A 14,773-nucleotide genomic window follows, 5' to 3' on the forward strand; every position below is an offset into this window, starting at 1 on the left:
TAGGAGTCTTCCATAGATTGGAAGATGCTTCAGTTACCATTAGAGACCCATGAGTAAACAGAGATCATTTGCTAGGTCAGTATAAATACCGTTAACTTGTGATTGATATGGCTGGTTAATCACAGGCATTTCTAGGACATTGTTGTGCTTTTAGCCACCCAAACAGATCACTTTACTTCAGAGTGAATGTGCAAGAGAAGCGCCACAACAGCTTCAAGCTGAAGGTTGTGTAATTCCATCTACCAGTTTCAAGCTGAAGGTTCTTTGACCTTTGTCTACCCATGGCTCTAGTTACCAGTGCTGCAGCTACTTGAGGTTCTCTCTACTAGTTATAAGGTAATTGGGACAATCCACCACCTGGCGAGTATGTACCAGATAGCAATTCACCTCCCAGTACAACATCCTCCATTTTTTATAGTAGAGTAATGAATTATATTTTTAGCTGTATAGTTTCTAACTCAAGAATGGTAAGGAAGATGATCTGCTGTTCTAATTACCTGTATACAAGATGATGATGTGTATCAGAAAGTACATTAGCTAAGGACTTTTCTACCTAGGCTGTATAGTTCACTGTGCCTCTACATTGAGCATCTTGGACATGAATAATTTGTCGTACTGTTTGCTTTCTACTTATGCTCTGTAAACATCCCAATGGCTTTAGGGAATTTAAAATAGCTACATTGTACTTTGTTAACAGGCATTACCGTATATGATACAGTAGATTGGAATAAACATAAATGGGGATGTCCATCCATCCATCCATAATCCAATCCTACATTGCCCCGTAAGGAGCGTAGGAGCCCGGGGATGTTATTCCAATATATAAACTTGGAGTACCTGAATAACATTAAGGCAGTACTAGAATTTTTAACTGTTGATATTTGATGGTTTTTCCAATTCAGCCCAAGTTTTTATTATTATTGTTTTTTTTTTTTTTTTTCCTACCACCAGATTAATTCACTGACCCAAGGGGAAACAAGAATTTGGAGAGATTAGATATTGCCTTAACTAAAACCCGTTTAAGGGTTCTTCCTGATAGAGTAAAAATATTTGATGGTTACGTGAGTAAGATTATGGGAAACAAAATCAGTATTGGAGTTACTGATATTAAGTAATTCATTGGCTTTCATTGAAAGGCCAGAAACAAGCACTACAAATTGTTAATGCTGCCAGTTTCATAGTTACTCTACTTTGTTTTAAATTGTAAATAATTGTTGGAGAAATGAGTTTATTTAGATGCTGTTGCAGTCAAGGGAGTTTTTAATAATGATGGTTGGCTTTTTTTTTTTACCAAAAGCGATGTTTATATTGAATAGCAGGACATCTTGTCAGTCTTGATAGATTAGTTTAGTTTGGAGCAGTATCTTTGTATAATTCTTTTTGTTTACACATTATTTACCTTAAAGAAAACTTAAGCTGTTCAGTGGATAATCTCAGTATTGTGTGGGGTTTCCCTGCGAGGAAGCATGGCGTAATTTCTGTGCGACTTTGTATTTATGTGTACTGGACCAAATTCATTAGAGAGTATGCAGTTAATGAGCTGATGTGAGGAATATTTTTTACAGTTAGATTGCAGTAAGTAGTCAGTCTTCCGATAAGGTTGTTATGTTTTTTAAGTTGTTGAAGACATGACAATTGTTCTGCACCTGAAGTTACTTATGAGTCACACAAAGCTGTTTTTCAAGTCACAGACATCTATTATCTTTTTATTTTTTCTTGGAAGGGACAATCTTGCAGGGTTCTAGCTGTTAATTCCTTCTTCCTTGCATTAAAAAAAAAAAAAAAAAAAAAAAATTCTTTTAGTCCCTGTTATGAATCGGAAACGTGATGAGATTCCGTCTGTCAGAATCAGATGTGTGAATAATTGCTTTCCATTGTAAATCAGAAACATGAGTTTTTGTAACCCCTTGGGCATGAGTTGGAAACGTCTTACTTAAACTAGCATTTTGCCTGCACATATCCTTAACTTTGAGGACTGACTGCAAACTGCAAAGATGACAGCGTGGTTTTTGAGATTTGTTTGCAAAGTACTTTACATCACATCCACATAATACACTCACAGCCCATAGTGTATGCTGAACAGAGCTGGGCACTTGTGCAAACAGTAGATTGCGCAATTGCGGAAGTGTGATTTTGTTTGTGGATTTGTGCTTGCGACATTTTTTGTAAATTTGTGTTATTGCGTTTGTGGAAGTACTTTTGCAAACGCAGACCTGCCCACAAACCAGCCTGACCTCGGAGAACTTTTAGCGATTTGTTTTTATGAGGGGCAACATGGACCTGCTCAAGATAGAGTTGTCTTGGTTGTTGGAGGAGTCCGACAGACTGAGGAGGTTACAGTCGAGGAATAGGGGTGGACTGGTGTGTTAACTTGTCAAGTATGAGCTGCGTAGTATAACAATTTAATTTATTTATCTACAGCAGTGAATGATTTACCCATGTTTTGTAGTAAAAATGGTCAAATATACTAATAGGTGGGGGTGCTCAACATCCACTTACATGATATAGTGCTGCTTTGGGTGTCTGCATTTTCCTCTCTTCCATCGTTCCTCTTCTCTCTTTCCTTCACTCTTTTCTCTTTCTTCTGCCCACGGTTGAAATCGCACTCCCATCAAGAGTTTTTATGATGGTAGAGAAGCATGTGTAAGGGTTAATGGGGATCTAAATGAATGGCTCACGATTGGTGTGGGCGTGCGACAAGGTTGTGTGATGTCCCCATGGTTGTTCAAAATATATATATATATATATATATATATATATATATATATACAGTATATAGATGGGGTGATGAGAGAAGTAAAAACATGAGTAATGGAGAGGTGGATGGCTTTGGTAATGAATGGTGATGGATGGAATATCTCAAATTTGTTTGCTGGTGATGCAGTACTACTTGCAAATACCGGACAAGAACTTGGTAGACTAGTGCAGAGTTTTGCTCATGTCTGTGAGCATCATGCCTTGAGAGTAAATGTAGCAAAGAGTAAAGTGATGGTAATTGAGAGAAGGTGACTCTCAGTGCGATGTTAAAGTGAATGGAGAGAGACTGGATTTGATGAGAGGGTTCAAGTAGGAATGTGAAAAAGAAGTAGAAAGTAGAGTGACGAAAAGAAGTTTCGAGGGTAGCTGGTGCTATGAAGGCCTTGATAAGAAACAGAGGCTTGAGTGTTGCAGCTGCACGAAGCTTGCATGAAGGAGTGTTAGTGCCAACTTTAACTTTTGGATGTGAGACTATGGTGTGGCATGAAAATGAAAAGTCAAGAGTGAGAGCAGTGGAGATGGGACTGCTGAGGAATGTATGTGGAGTACAGAGAGTGGATAGGACGTGGAAAATTGTGATTCGTGAAAGATGCAGAGTGAGGAAGTCTGTGGACACCCGAATCAAAGAGAATATACTGAGATGGTATGGTCATGTGGAGAGAATGGATGACAGTAGTCGAGAAAAAGGTATATCAGAGCGAATTTGAATGAGGGAGGTGAGGTAGGCCAAGAGAAAGGTGGAGGGATATGGTGATGAGTGTTTGAGGAAGAGAGGTAAGGAAGTTGATGAGGATAAGGGACTGACAAGAGGTGAATTTTGTGCTAAGTGCATGACCAGGGATTTGGCATCCCTGTTTAATGCAACAATGTTTGGATTGGCTCTGTCAGATAATGTAGTTATATGTAAAGCTATAGAATGTGATGAAATTTTGGTGGGGGGGCCTGTCAGATGGAGCCAGGATTTTGAGGGCTTGAATGATGAATGAATGGAAGCAAGGCCCATTGAATTTGGCAAACTTTGGCTGTACGGAGATTGCTACTCCTCACCCTGCACTAGGGTGGGAAACAAGGTCTGGATGATGATGATATGAGGTAAAGTCAGAAACAAAACCACTTGTTCCAGTGTTTCAAATTTACAGCATTTCCATCACTTTCCTCCTTGATGCATCATATCAAGGGAGAATCATCCATAGGCAGAGAGGCATACCAGCCCTCTCACAGAAGTGGAATATTAGCCAAATGAAAATAAGTAGAAGAGGCAAAACAGTAGACCAGGAAAACACACTAAGACTCGCTTAGCTTTAGCTTAGGAACATTTGCCGGCAGAAGAAAGGAGATGAAATACAGCATAGCCTATAAATAACACCACACCTGACACTCACGTGATGTTACGTTGATGGGACGGCAGTCTGCTGTTGTGGGTGATGTGGCAGTTGGGGTACGAAATATATGATACGAGTTAGACTGTTCATACTAAGCCGTCCTCACAACATGGTAGAAAGTACCTGGTGGGGTGGAACGGAAGTGTACTGATATATGGTACATGGGCCACCCTGTATAAGGAAAACTCTGACTACAGCAATCATTACCTGATCATGGAGTAAGGAAAAGCCAGTGTTCTTTAGCATTTTTAGAATAACTGGTGTATTGTAGAATTAACCCCTTGAATCTACGTGACATCCGTGTTGGCTTACTCTTGCTGTTCAGAGGCTATTTTATTCACCCTAGGGAAGGCTTTTGCATTGAGAGAATTTATTAAGGCTATATATGACCCCATTAGTTCAAAGAGTCTAGCCTAATCTGAATAAAATCATCAGGAGATGGCAAGAATAAAATAGAGGTGTGTCCGGTCACAGAGGGTTAGTCATAATTACTGACGGTGCACTGGAAACTGCATGCTTTCACTTTCGTAGGCAATTCTCATTGTCACGCTTGTTTTCTAAAATATCACAAATTTTCCCATAATAACTGGAAACGTAAACTGGAGAAAACTTAGACAGCAGTTTCGTATGTACTGTTGGAATTTTAATAAGCAGTTTATGTTGGACGTCACAACAAAGAATTTTTAAAAGTGATGTATAATGACTTCTGTACTACTATACATACTGGCCACGTGGAGAGACTAATTAGAAAAGTGAGTGAGGTTCAGGGAGACCATGGATGAACTGGAGAGAGGGCAGCTAGGTGGTGGAGGCTGGATGACATGAAAGTGATTTGTATGGGGCTACCTCATCAGGGACTGAGGCATCTGGCTATAGATGGATAGATGTGCTGTATACAAAAGTGCACCCCTTATGACCTAAGAACCAATTTTCAAAAGTAAAACTTTCATAGTTAATGGGTATACCATATGTCATTCAAGACTTGTATTACCATGTATTGCAGACTCCATATTTATGTACAGTATTGTTGGAGTGTGCTGACAGGGTTTTCCAGTAAATGGTGTGTAAGCCAATGGAAGGTAGGGTGCATCATTAACATGTAAGATCCAAACTCCAGACAGTGCTTTCTGGAGTGTCCTTCGCTTATAAGGATGGTCGCCATGTTGCCAGGCCTCTTCATAAATGTATTATGGTAATTCACCTTTCCTGTATATCCCATTTCACCACTATCTGGTACTGGAGAGGGACACAGTCTTGCAGTGGCACCAATACGACCAACTGGCTTTGCTGCCTCAACTCCCTCCCTATCCCCTGAATATGGGATGGACAGCAGGAAGGAGGCAGGTTCAGTTTGCAGTCTGCCAGGTTAATGTTCAGATAAGCTAGAGGGATCTACTACTATAAGCACCACCACTGGGTGTCATATTTCACAGAGAAATTAAATACCTGTACAGTTAGTTTACTCAGTACATAAGAATGTTGCAGTCTGCCAGGTTAATGTTCAGATACGCTAGGAGGTTCTACTACTGCTACTGCTACTACTATAACCATCACCATTGGGTGTCAAATTTCACAGAGAAATTAAATACCTGTACAGTTAGTTTACTCAGTACATAAGAATGTTATCCTTAGTATCTGATGTAATACATGTATGAAATTAAAGGCTCTTTCAAAATTTTGACCCAGGACACATGACTGTGTGTAAAAATTAGTTAGAGGCAAGCTGGTTATTTGTACTATGAGTCACAATTGTATTAGTGCAAAATATGTATGAAGCATCTTGGACCACAGAATGAAGGTCACTGAAATATTAGTGTCCCACCTACTATGTGATGCTAGCCCTGATGTCAGGTGTCATATATCGCCAACTCGCAACTAGCAGTATGTTATGTTTATATAAACGGATGTTGTTCATACACAACGAGACGTTGGTAATGTCAGCAGTTTAAATGTTTTCAGTAGGCATTGAAGCCCGAGTGCACTGATACTTTTGTGACCCATAGTACCAGACTAACGTAATTTAGTACTGTATTGTTTCCAGCCTTCTTGAACTAGTGCATGACATGCATCATACTCTCTTGTACTGTTATATACTATAAGGTATGACTAAGTATGTATGCCTGATGAAATATGTACATGGATTATAGACAATCTTTGTGACAGTAATGGTGTGGAACAGCTTGTGAGGTTAGTTTGTACAGCATCAAATTATGATAATACAGGCTGTATCTTTGGACATGTTTTTGAAGAGATGACTGTGATCAGCTTATTTACATCATCCCCAGTATTGAATCATCTCTGTCTCTTCTTCCTACCTAGGGATGGGGTGAGATAAATCAAAGCTTACACTGATTTACTTGAAATGCCAGTGCTGTATTTTTTTTTTTTTTTTTTTACAGGTTAAGTGTCTGTTAAAGATCATTTGTTCTCTTATAATGAATAAGTTTTATATCTTATTCACCATATCTTCTGTATTATTGTTTATTGGCCACCATTTGTTACTGAAGATTTTGTGAGGTTACTTATCAACCAGTGTGCACAATTTCTTGTTTGTGGACTGCAGTAGGAAGGAAAATCTAAAGCTGTTTTATTTAAATGGTTATTTGTCAGTGTTAACATTGCCCACTTCAGTATGCCTTCAATGGCATTACGTTTCACAGGTGACACCATAGTACTGTTTTGCACTTCATTATTGATTAATATACATGGACATCAATCAACCTTCATGGATCTGATGCTATGGAGGGTACTGTATTGTACTGTACTGTAAATTAATGCTTAAGGTAAACAAATGTGAGTATGATCAGTTTCTTACAGCATTGGTAGCAGAACTTTATTGTACCTTCACTGCTGCATCTTTGACAGGGATTACCATATTATCCTACATGAATTTATAAGTATGCTTCAAACCAGTTTGTAACTGATAATTTACGGTGCTGTACTGGGACATATGAGGTTGTTAGCAGAAGTTTCTGTGTACCATTTACCTTTATCCATGGCTTTTAAGTCATAGCAGAGATTTCATGAACATTGAAGAAAACCCTTATGTTACCAGTATGTAGCTCTTCTAGGCTGCATCGGCAACGGTTGCCTCTCAAACTGTTGCTGGTAGTCAGACAAAGCTGCATACTACAGTGCAAATTGCAACATTCAAATACAGGTACCAGTTTTCCAAAAGAATTTTCAAGTGTATTTGTTAATGGGAGAAACTTTGTGCCACCTCGAGAAACCACGTTTTTTACTTCCACAGTTACCACCATGTTTACAAAGCGCTGCGTTAATCATAATGACTCAGTGTTTGGCCAAGCTCATGAGCTAGCTTAAGACAACTGCAACTCTGTCTTTAGAATGTTTTTTGAGTTAACATGGTATAATTACTTGCCTAGGCTGGCTCAAGAGCTTGGCTAATGAATGAGTTCGCATGTCCCAAGGCTAGCTCATGAGCTTGTCTAGGCTGGTCTTACTTGACCCATGTTACCCACATGGATTATTTCATCACTCTTTGTACTACCACTGTGGATAAATCTTGGCATATCTGGTAATCCTCAAATTGGCTCAGCTGATCTCTGCAAAACAGGTAACAGTACCAACACAATGGCAACTGGTGCATTACTGATAACAATATTGTACAGCATTATGTGGTCAGATCTTTTATTACTGTAGTCCACACATATGATAATTTTATGTCTACTCAGGCAGTGGGATGCTGGGCATGAAGAGTGAGAACATGTTAAACCAACAGTATTTACAAAAAATTTATAAAATATATTGTAGTATTAGCACAGTAATTGCTGAAGGGTTTGGCAAGGGACTTGTGAATATCTACACATATGACTATTGGTAATTAAATTTTTGCAGTGTCCTGGAAAATCCTATCTTCTGTAAGCCTTCTGATCCCAACCATTTTGGAAGTTGGGAATTGCACTGTACCACCTTAATGCTAGACAGAAAGTCTTTGCTTGACGTGAATCCTTGACTAAGACTTCCCACCAGCCCGAGTAGCACAGGAGCTGCACAGAAACTACTGTATAGCACACTTTAACATAAGGAAATTGTTAAGTTGTTCATCAGTTGTGACAAAAATAAGCATACACACCCTGTAACAAACATAAGTACCTATAAGTGAAAATATGTTGCACAGTGGTCAATATTTTATCCAGTTCACTTTGATGACATTTTTGTTACTGCCAGAGTATATTTAGCTTGGTGGAAACATAGCTAAATTGGAATGCTTACAATACAGCCTTCTAAACCCCTTCACATCTACAGATCCTTACGTAGTAGAATAAAACTGATTGATGGTTGTATATTTAAACTGAAGTTGTCAATGGATAAAAGCGGTATCATTATTGCCAGTAATAAATAACAGGTCTCCATGTTTTCATTTCTGATGATTGTACCCTTCAGTCACATGATTTATTTCATTTTATTTTTCATAACAGCAAACAGTTTTATTGAGCTGTGGATGTTACAGTGAGTGGGATAATTAAAGCTGTAACATAATCCCTCCAGTATGAAACCGTTCTGAAGTCTGTTTCGTTCCACTTCTTCCTCTTTTGTTATCATTTCTGATTCTCACAGTGCACATTCTTCTCTACAGTCCCCCTTTTACCTCCTTGTCACTCATATTCAAGGGTGGTTCTTCCATTTTCTGTTCGCGAGAAGTTGATTCAGTTTTGCTGGGTCCCTGGTCATGTTAGAATGACTGGTAACAAACGTGCAGACCCACTGGCTCGTCCTGCTGCTTGGTCTTATGTCTTCTTGACCCGTTCCTGCTCTTGATTGTTTTCCTGTTCTTACCTCTTCTGTGATTTATGGCAAACTTCCTGGGACTGCCATCACCTTGTTAAACCTTCTCTGTTCTTCCAAGATCTATTTCCACTCATCCCAATCGTTGAAGGGAGAATCTCCGTGCTCCCCTTCACTTGGGTCACACACCCCTCACTCACGGTCACTTAATGAGTAGTCCTACCCCCCCATCGCCACTTTGTTCACATTGTAACTGTCCCTTGACTATCCGACACCATTTTCTCAACTGCCCATTCGTGCTCCATGTCCATCATTTTGCTTTTCCCTCCTTCCCCTCATTGCTTACTAATTTCCTTGGTGACTCCCACGTTTTCTAAGATTGTTGCTTTTCTTTCTGCTTTGCGTAAATTGCATCTAATTATCCTTCCTTCATGCCACATAGCCTCTCTAGACTTGGTGCTAGGTTTTCTCATTATACATTTATTCATTCCTGTATGAAACATCCAAATCTGAGTGAGATTGTCCTGATGTAGCAGGCATAAATTAAACAATGTCATTGGACTGAAGGGTCAGAGTGAGGGTGTTCTTTACTGTTATGTCAGGTGGTTAGTAGAAACTACAACACACTGCAAGTAATGCATACAGGGTATTTGTACAGCTCTGGTGAAAATATATCTGGTTATCAGTTAAGGTTTATCTAGATTTAAGCCATTAAGTACTGGATTATCATTATTCTTGCCTTCACCTATAGCTATCATTTACTTTAGGGGAGACTTTTCAAACTGGCAGGGTTAGGTTTATTCTGCAACTTGTCAATATGAAAGGTCTGCCCTATACTGAATACTGTTGTCTGTTGTAGAAGGAGTAACATGTTAAAATGTCATCATATTGAAGTGGTTAAATTGTAATATCATGAATTGCAGGGGCAGGGGGGGGGGGGATCCACATACTGCTTAAACTGTACGATACAAGGGCATGGTTGAATTTGGTACAACTAAGACAGCCAGGGTGCCAAAAACTGACAGGAAATTTTTACTGCGGCAGTATTTGTTGAGGATTAATGCTGAAGTGGGATTATTTCTCAGCAATAATAGGTTAATAATGTACACTTGATCAATGAAACCATCAATCACCTGTGTTATGATTGTTTTTTGACCAAGTGAACCATGATATATACATATATATAGAAAAATAATATATTTTGTATTTTAATAAACATCATTCAAAATATATTGTTTTAGTAAAATGTAACTGATTAACTTTACATATGTTCAAAAAATAAAAAATAAACTAAATAAACAGATGAATAAACAACCCTTCTGGGGATGAACTAATACAGTAATTGAGATCAGTATTATAATATTGGTGGTAGGTGGGAGCACTCACCATCCATTCACTTGATGTAGTGCTGCTCTCGGGCCTCTTCCTTCCTGCCTTTCTTTCCTTCTGTCTATGGGTGACTACACTGAGTGACAAGCCAAATGGTTTTTTGTTCACCAGGAAACCATTTGCTGCGCTGGGTGGTAACCATATAACCAAGCTATGGCACCTGTTGGTTCATTGGGTTAATAATTAACTTGCACCAACCAGACCGAGCCTGTGTAGGTTTATATCCAAGGGGTGGTTGAGGTTTGTTTCTCACGTAATGCCATTCAGGGATGAGGCAGGCTGGTCACTCTCATCTTAAACGTCAGGACCAACTTGAACCTGGGCTTCTATGTTCCTCATGGGGCAAAACAGGATTATATGATGATGATACATATAATAATAATGTATATCCTATCAACCTAGTTGCACTTAACCCGTTAACTGCTCTACACAGCCTGGGCTGTTCTGAGTGTGACTACTCAATACAGCCCTGGCTGCACAGGTGAATTTCGAATATAGTGCCGCGGGGACCAAGGCCGACCCAATCAAGCATGTTTGAGCCTTCAAAAACGAAACCGAAAAAGAAAACAAAAACCATACTATCCAATAGGGAATCAGATATTTTGATGTTCATCCATGGCTTTACCAAGGTAAATACTGAGCTAATATTTCGTTACTATATACTTTGGCATCTGTTCTCTCAATTCCTAAGACAAAAATTGGTCTTTGGGAAATTTCATTTTTACCCCCATGTCTGAGCACCACAAACACCTCCAAAAAACTGCCATGCGCAGTTAACAGGTTAATTGTTTGTATAAAAAAGATGGCATAAACAAAAACTATTTTCATAAAAATAAATAATGCTCCTTGGCTGAACCTGAAGAGGAACAGAAAATTTATTTTATAATGCAGGATACTTCATCTTAAATGTTGGGACCAACTTGCCTAGCCCCAGGCTCCTACGCTCCTCATGGGGCAATGTAGGATTGGATGATGGATGGATACTTGGCAGGCTGGGTGTGGATTTTAAGTTACTCATAAGAGCAGTTTCAAAATATATTAGGATGATAATTTCATCTGTGGTAAGTGGAGGTGCCCATCATCCAATTACTTGAAGCAGTTATGCCTTAACTGTCACCCAGGAAACCCTTTACTGTAGTTGAATGGTAACCACATGACACCTGGTGGTCTTGTAGGTTGAGGCACTCTAACCAAGTAGGATCTGCAAGGGTTTTACAACTGAGGGCAGGTTGGAGTTTATTGTTCACATTAATACCAGGCAGGGGTGAATGAGGCTTGTCACCCTTGCCTTCAATTTAAGTCAGGACTGAGTAGCCCAGTACCAGGTTCCTGATAGGGCAGAAAGGATTGGACAAAAGATAAATAACTGCTGACAATGGATAGAACTCAAACTGAATGAGTAGGGGAAGGCTAAAACTAAATGATCTAGTTTGAAAAGTACAGGAATACTCTCATATAGGGTGGGAATATGTGCCAACTTATATCACGTCATTTTCCTTGTAAGATTCTTCAATGGTGGGGATGCATTCCACTTCCCCTCCCAACACTCACCAACAATAAGGCTATATGGTACTAAGGTAGAAGGGAGGGGGGGGGAAATAATTAAATTATATGTATGAAATAAAAAGAGGGCGAAATAATTAAATGAAATGTATGACGTGAAGAGTGGGGGAATAATTAAATGTATAATGTAAAGAGAGTGGGCAAAATAAATTAAATGTACCATGTGAAGAGAGTGGGCAAAATAAATGTACAATGTGAAGAGCAGTAAGAAGGGCAATAATACTGGAAACAAAACGGTGGGAGAGTCACCTTGGAAATCAGTAAGCAGTAAAGGCCAACTACTTGGGAAGGAAAGGGGAAAGCTGAAAGACTGTGTTGGAGTGTAGTCAAACACTCAAGAAAAAGGTGATGGATAGTCATGGGGTAGTTACAGTGGGAACAGGGGCTAAAGGCTGTAGCTCATTAAATAACCACTGGTGTGATCCATGCATAGCTGAGCAAGAATAATCTCTCATCAAAGCCTGGGGTGGGCTGATGTGTGTCAGGAAAGACTTGAGGGTTTAATACTATGAAGTTTGTTGTTAACCAGTAGGTTCCAGAGGACTGCCAATATTCAGAGAAGAGACAGGTTAGAAATGGAAAACAATCATGCAGGAAAGAGGCAGAAAGGGGACCTAGATGAGAGAGTAGCAGAACATACCAATGTGTCACCTTTTATCACAACCAGTAATCCCAGAATGGCTAGGGACTGCAAAAGTGAACTGTCTTTTTCTAAACAGAAATATGGAACAGCCACTCCTGAATTTGGGTGATCTGAGGATGAGAGGAAGATGAAGTGTGCAAGGCGATGAGAGGAAGATGAAGTGTGCAAGGCGATGAGAGGAAGATGAAGTGTGCAAGGAAGTGAGTGCACTGAAATAATCAGAGAAGTTAACACAGGTGGAGGAAGAGAATCTAGGAAGACTTCAGAGCAAAAGTAATAGCATACAGGAGTTGATTATGAGTGTGTAATGTTAGATGTCATCTTGTACTGGGGCATTCCTGCCTTTCTAAACCTATATTAAATAATTTGGAGGCATTATAAATTGAAAAATGCATAAATGAGGAATGGTTACAATATAACTTTGGTACATCTTCTTAGCACTATCTCAAGCTACAACAACGACACTGCCTTTCATTTTGCTGTCATCAAACTGATTAACTACTTGTAGTCACTGAGCAGTTACCAAATATCTAACATTATGTCACTGGGCAATACCATATGAGTAAATAAAAAACATACCAAGATTCATAGGATTTTGCACAAAACTTGGCACCAGACTCATGGGAATGATTTCTTTGACTCGGCTCTCAGTGACTTCCGTCGCAGAGCTGCCAACCTCTTCTGGGCTATTAGTTGCTTTGTGTTTTTGGAGAGCTGGTAGTGTGACTGCTGGGTGGGCTGAGAGCATGATGGCTGGTGGTGTGACTGCTGGGTGGGCTGAGAGCATGATGGCAGGTGGTGTGACTGCTGGGTGGGCTGAGAGCATGATGGCTGGTGGTGTGACTGCTGGGTGGGCTGGGAATGTGACTGCTGAGAGCCCCGTGCCTCACTAGGTGAGAGTTGGCTGCTTGACGACGTCTGGCTACAACACTGAGCTGTGAGGTTCAACATAAGTGAAATTTACCCAATGAGCTTTTTTTTTTTTTTTTTTTTTTTTTTTTTTTTTAAAGAACTACAAATTTTTAGAAAGGGGTTAGACATATCCCTAATTAGAACCAGAAATTTTGGAAAAAGGGTTAGATATATATATCCTTAATTAGAACTTGAAGTTTTTAGAAAAGGGTTACATATATCTTTAACTAAACACTTTTTTTTTTTAGAATTAGAACTAGAAATTTTTAGTACTTCTGAGGTCAGATATATCCTTAAATAAACAGCTTCAATATGAAATGCCTTCCCTGAGTTTAGTCAAATCATCTGGTGACAGCTAGAATGAAGGCTGTCAGCCACATTAACAGGGTAAAAAATATCTCAGTGTATTTCATCAAACAGTATATTTGCTACACTCTGATTTTTTTTCTTCTAACTACTATATGTGCTGATGAGTTACTTGCACAACAGAAACAAACACGAACTTACACTGTACACTGGGGTACCTCTGGGGTCCCTCGAAATTATACCTATGCACATGACAGGGCACTTTGTTTTTGTGTGTGTGTGTGTGTGTGTGTGTGTGTGTGTCCGACTCTGAGCATAGGCTTCACAGCCTACTCCCAAGGCCCAGTAGTCTTCCTACATACCATACACCTCTACATGTCACCACTTCGGTGCTAACACCCACCGTCCATATCGAATACATGCTAGGGCTGTCTCAACCAGGACTGGTGTATTGGTATTAGCAGGGGTATTTTTACATGTCGGTGGGTCTTCTGGTAGATCAGTAAAGTATGATTAAACGAAATTCAAATCCTTAAACTGTTCCCTGCCCCAGCGGGGATTTGAACCTGGGTCCAGAAGGACTGCAGGCCACCTCTCTACCGATTGAGCCACCACCTCGTAATATTTGACAGTAGTTGTTGTTGTGACCCCAGGTTAATCTGGATGTGAAAAAAGTGGACTGCAAGCTAAAATTAGCCTTCTACAGTCGGTCAAACTTTACACGTTACCCTCATCCGATTTTCGACTTTTTGTTAACATTATCTAGTAGAACTGGTCATTCTAAGAATTTTTTCTTCTATGACATTTCTCTCGCAAATTGATAATAAACGAGTTACTTCCACCAATCACAATCACAGACGAGCGCGCGCTCTGTCCGCTCACCCGCTCACATTTGAAAGTTTGTCCCAGAAGACAAAACTTTACACGTACACCTCATGCGATTTTCGGCTTTTCTTTAACATTAACATTTTCAATTTACACCCGGTTAGGTTAGGTTAGATGAGGTTTGGTTAATGTCATGGGGGGTCTGGGGGGCGAAGCCCCCCAGTTAGAAAGCACGGCCAGGGTTGGG

This window comes from Coenobita brevimanus, chromosome 45, assembly GCF_032717465.1.
Source record: "Coenobita brevimanus isolate Jiangsu-jjx chromosome 45, ASM3271746v2, whole genome shotgun sequence".
Lineage (NCBI taxonomy): Eukaryota > Metazoa > Arthropoda > Malacostraca > Decapoda > Coenobitidae > Coenobita > Coenobita brevimanus.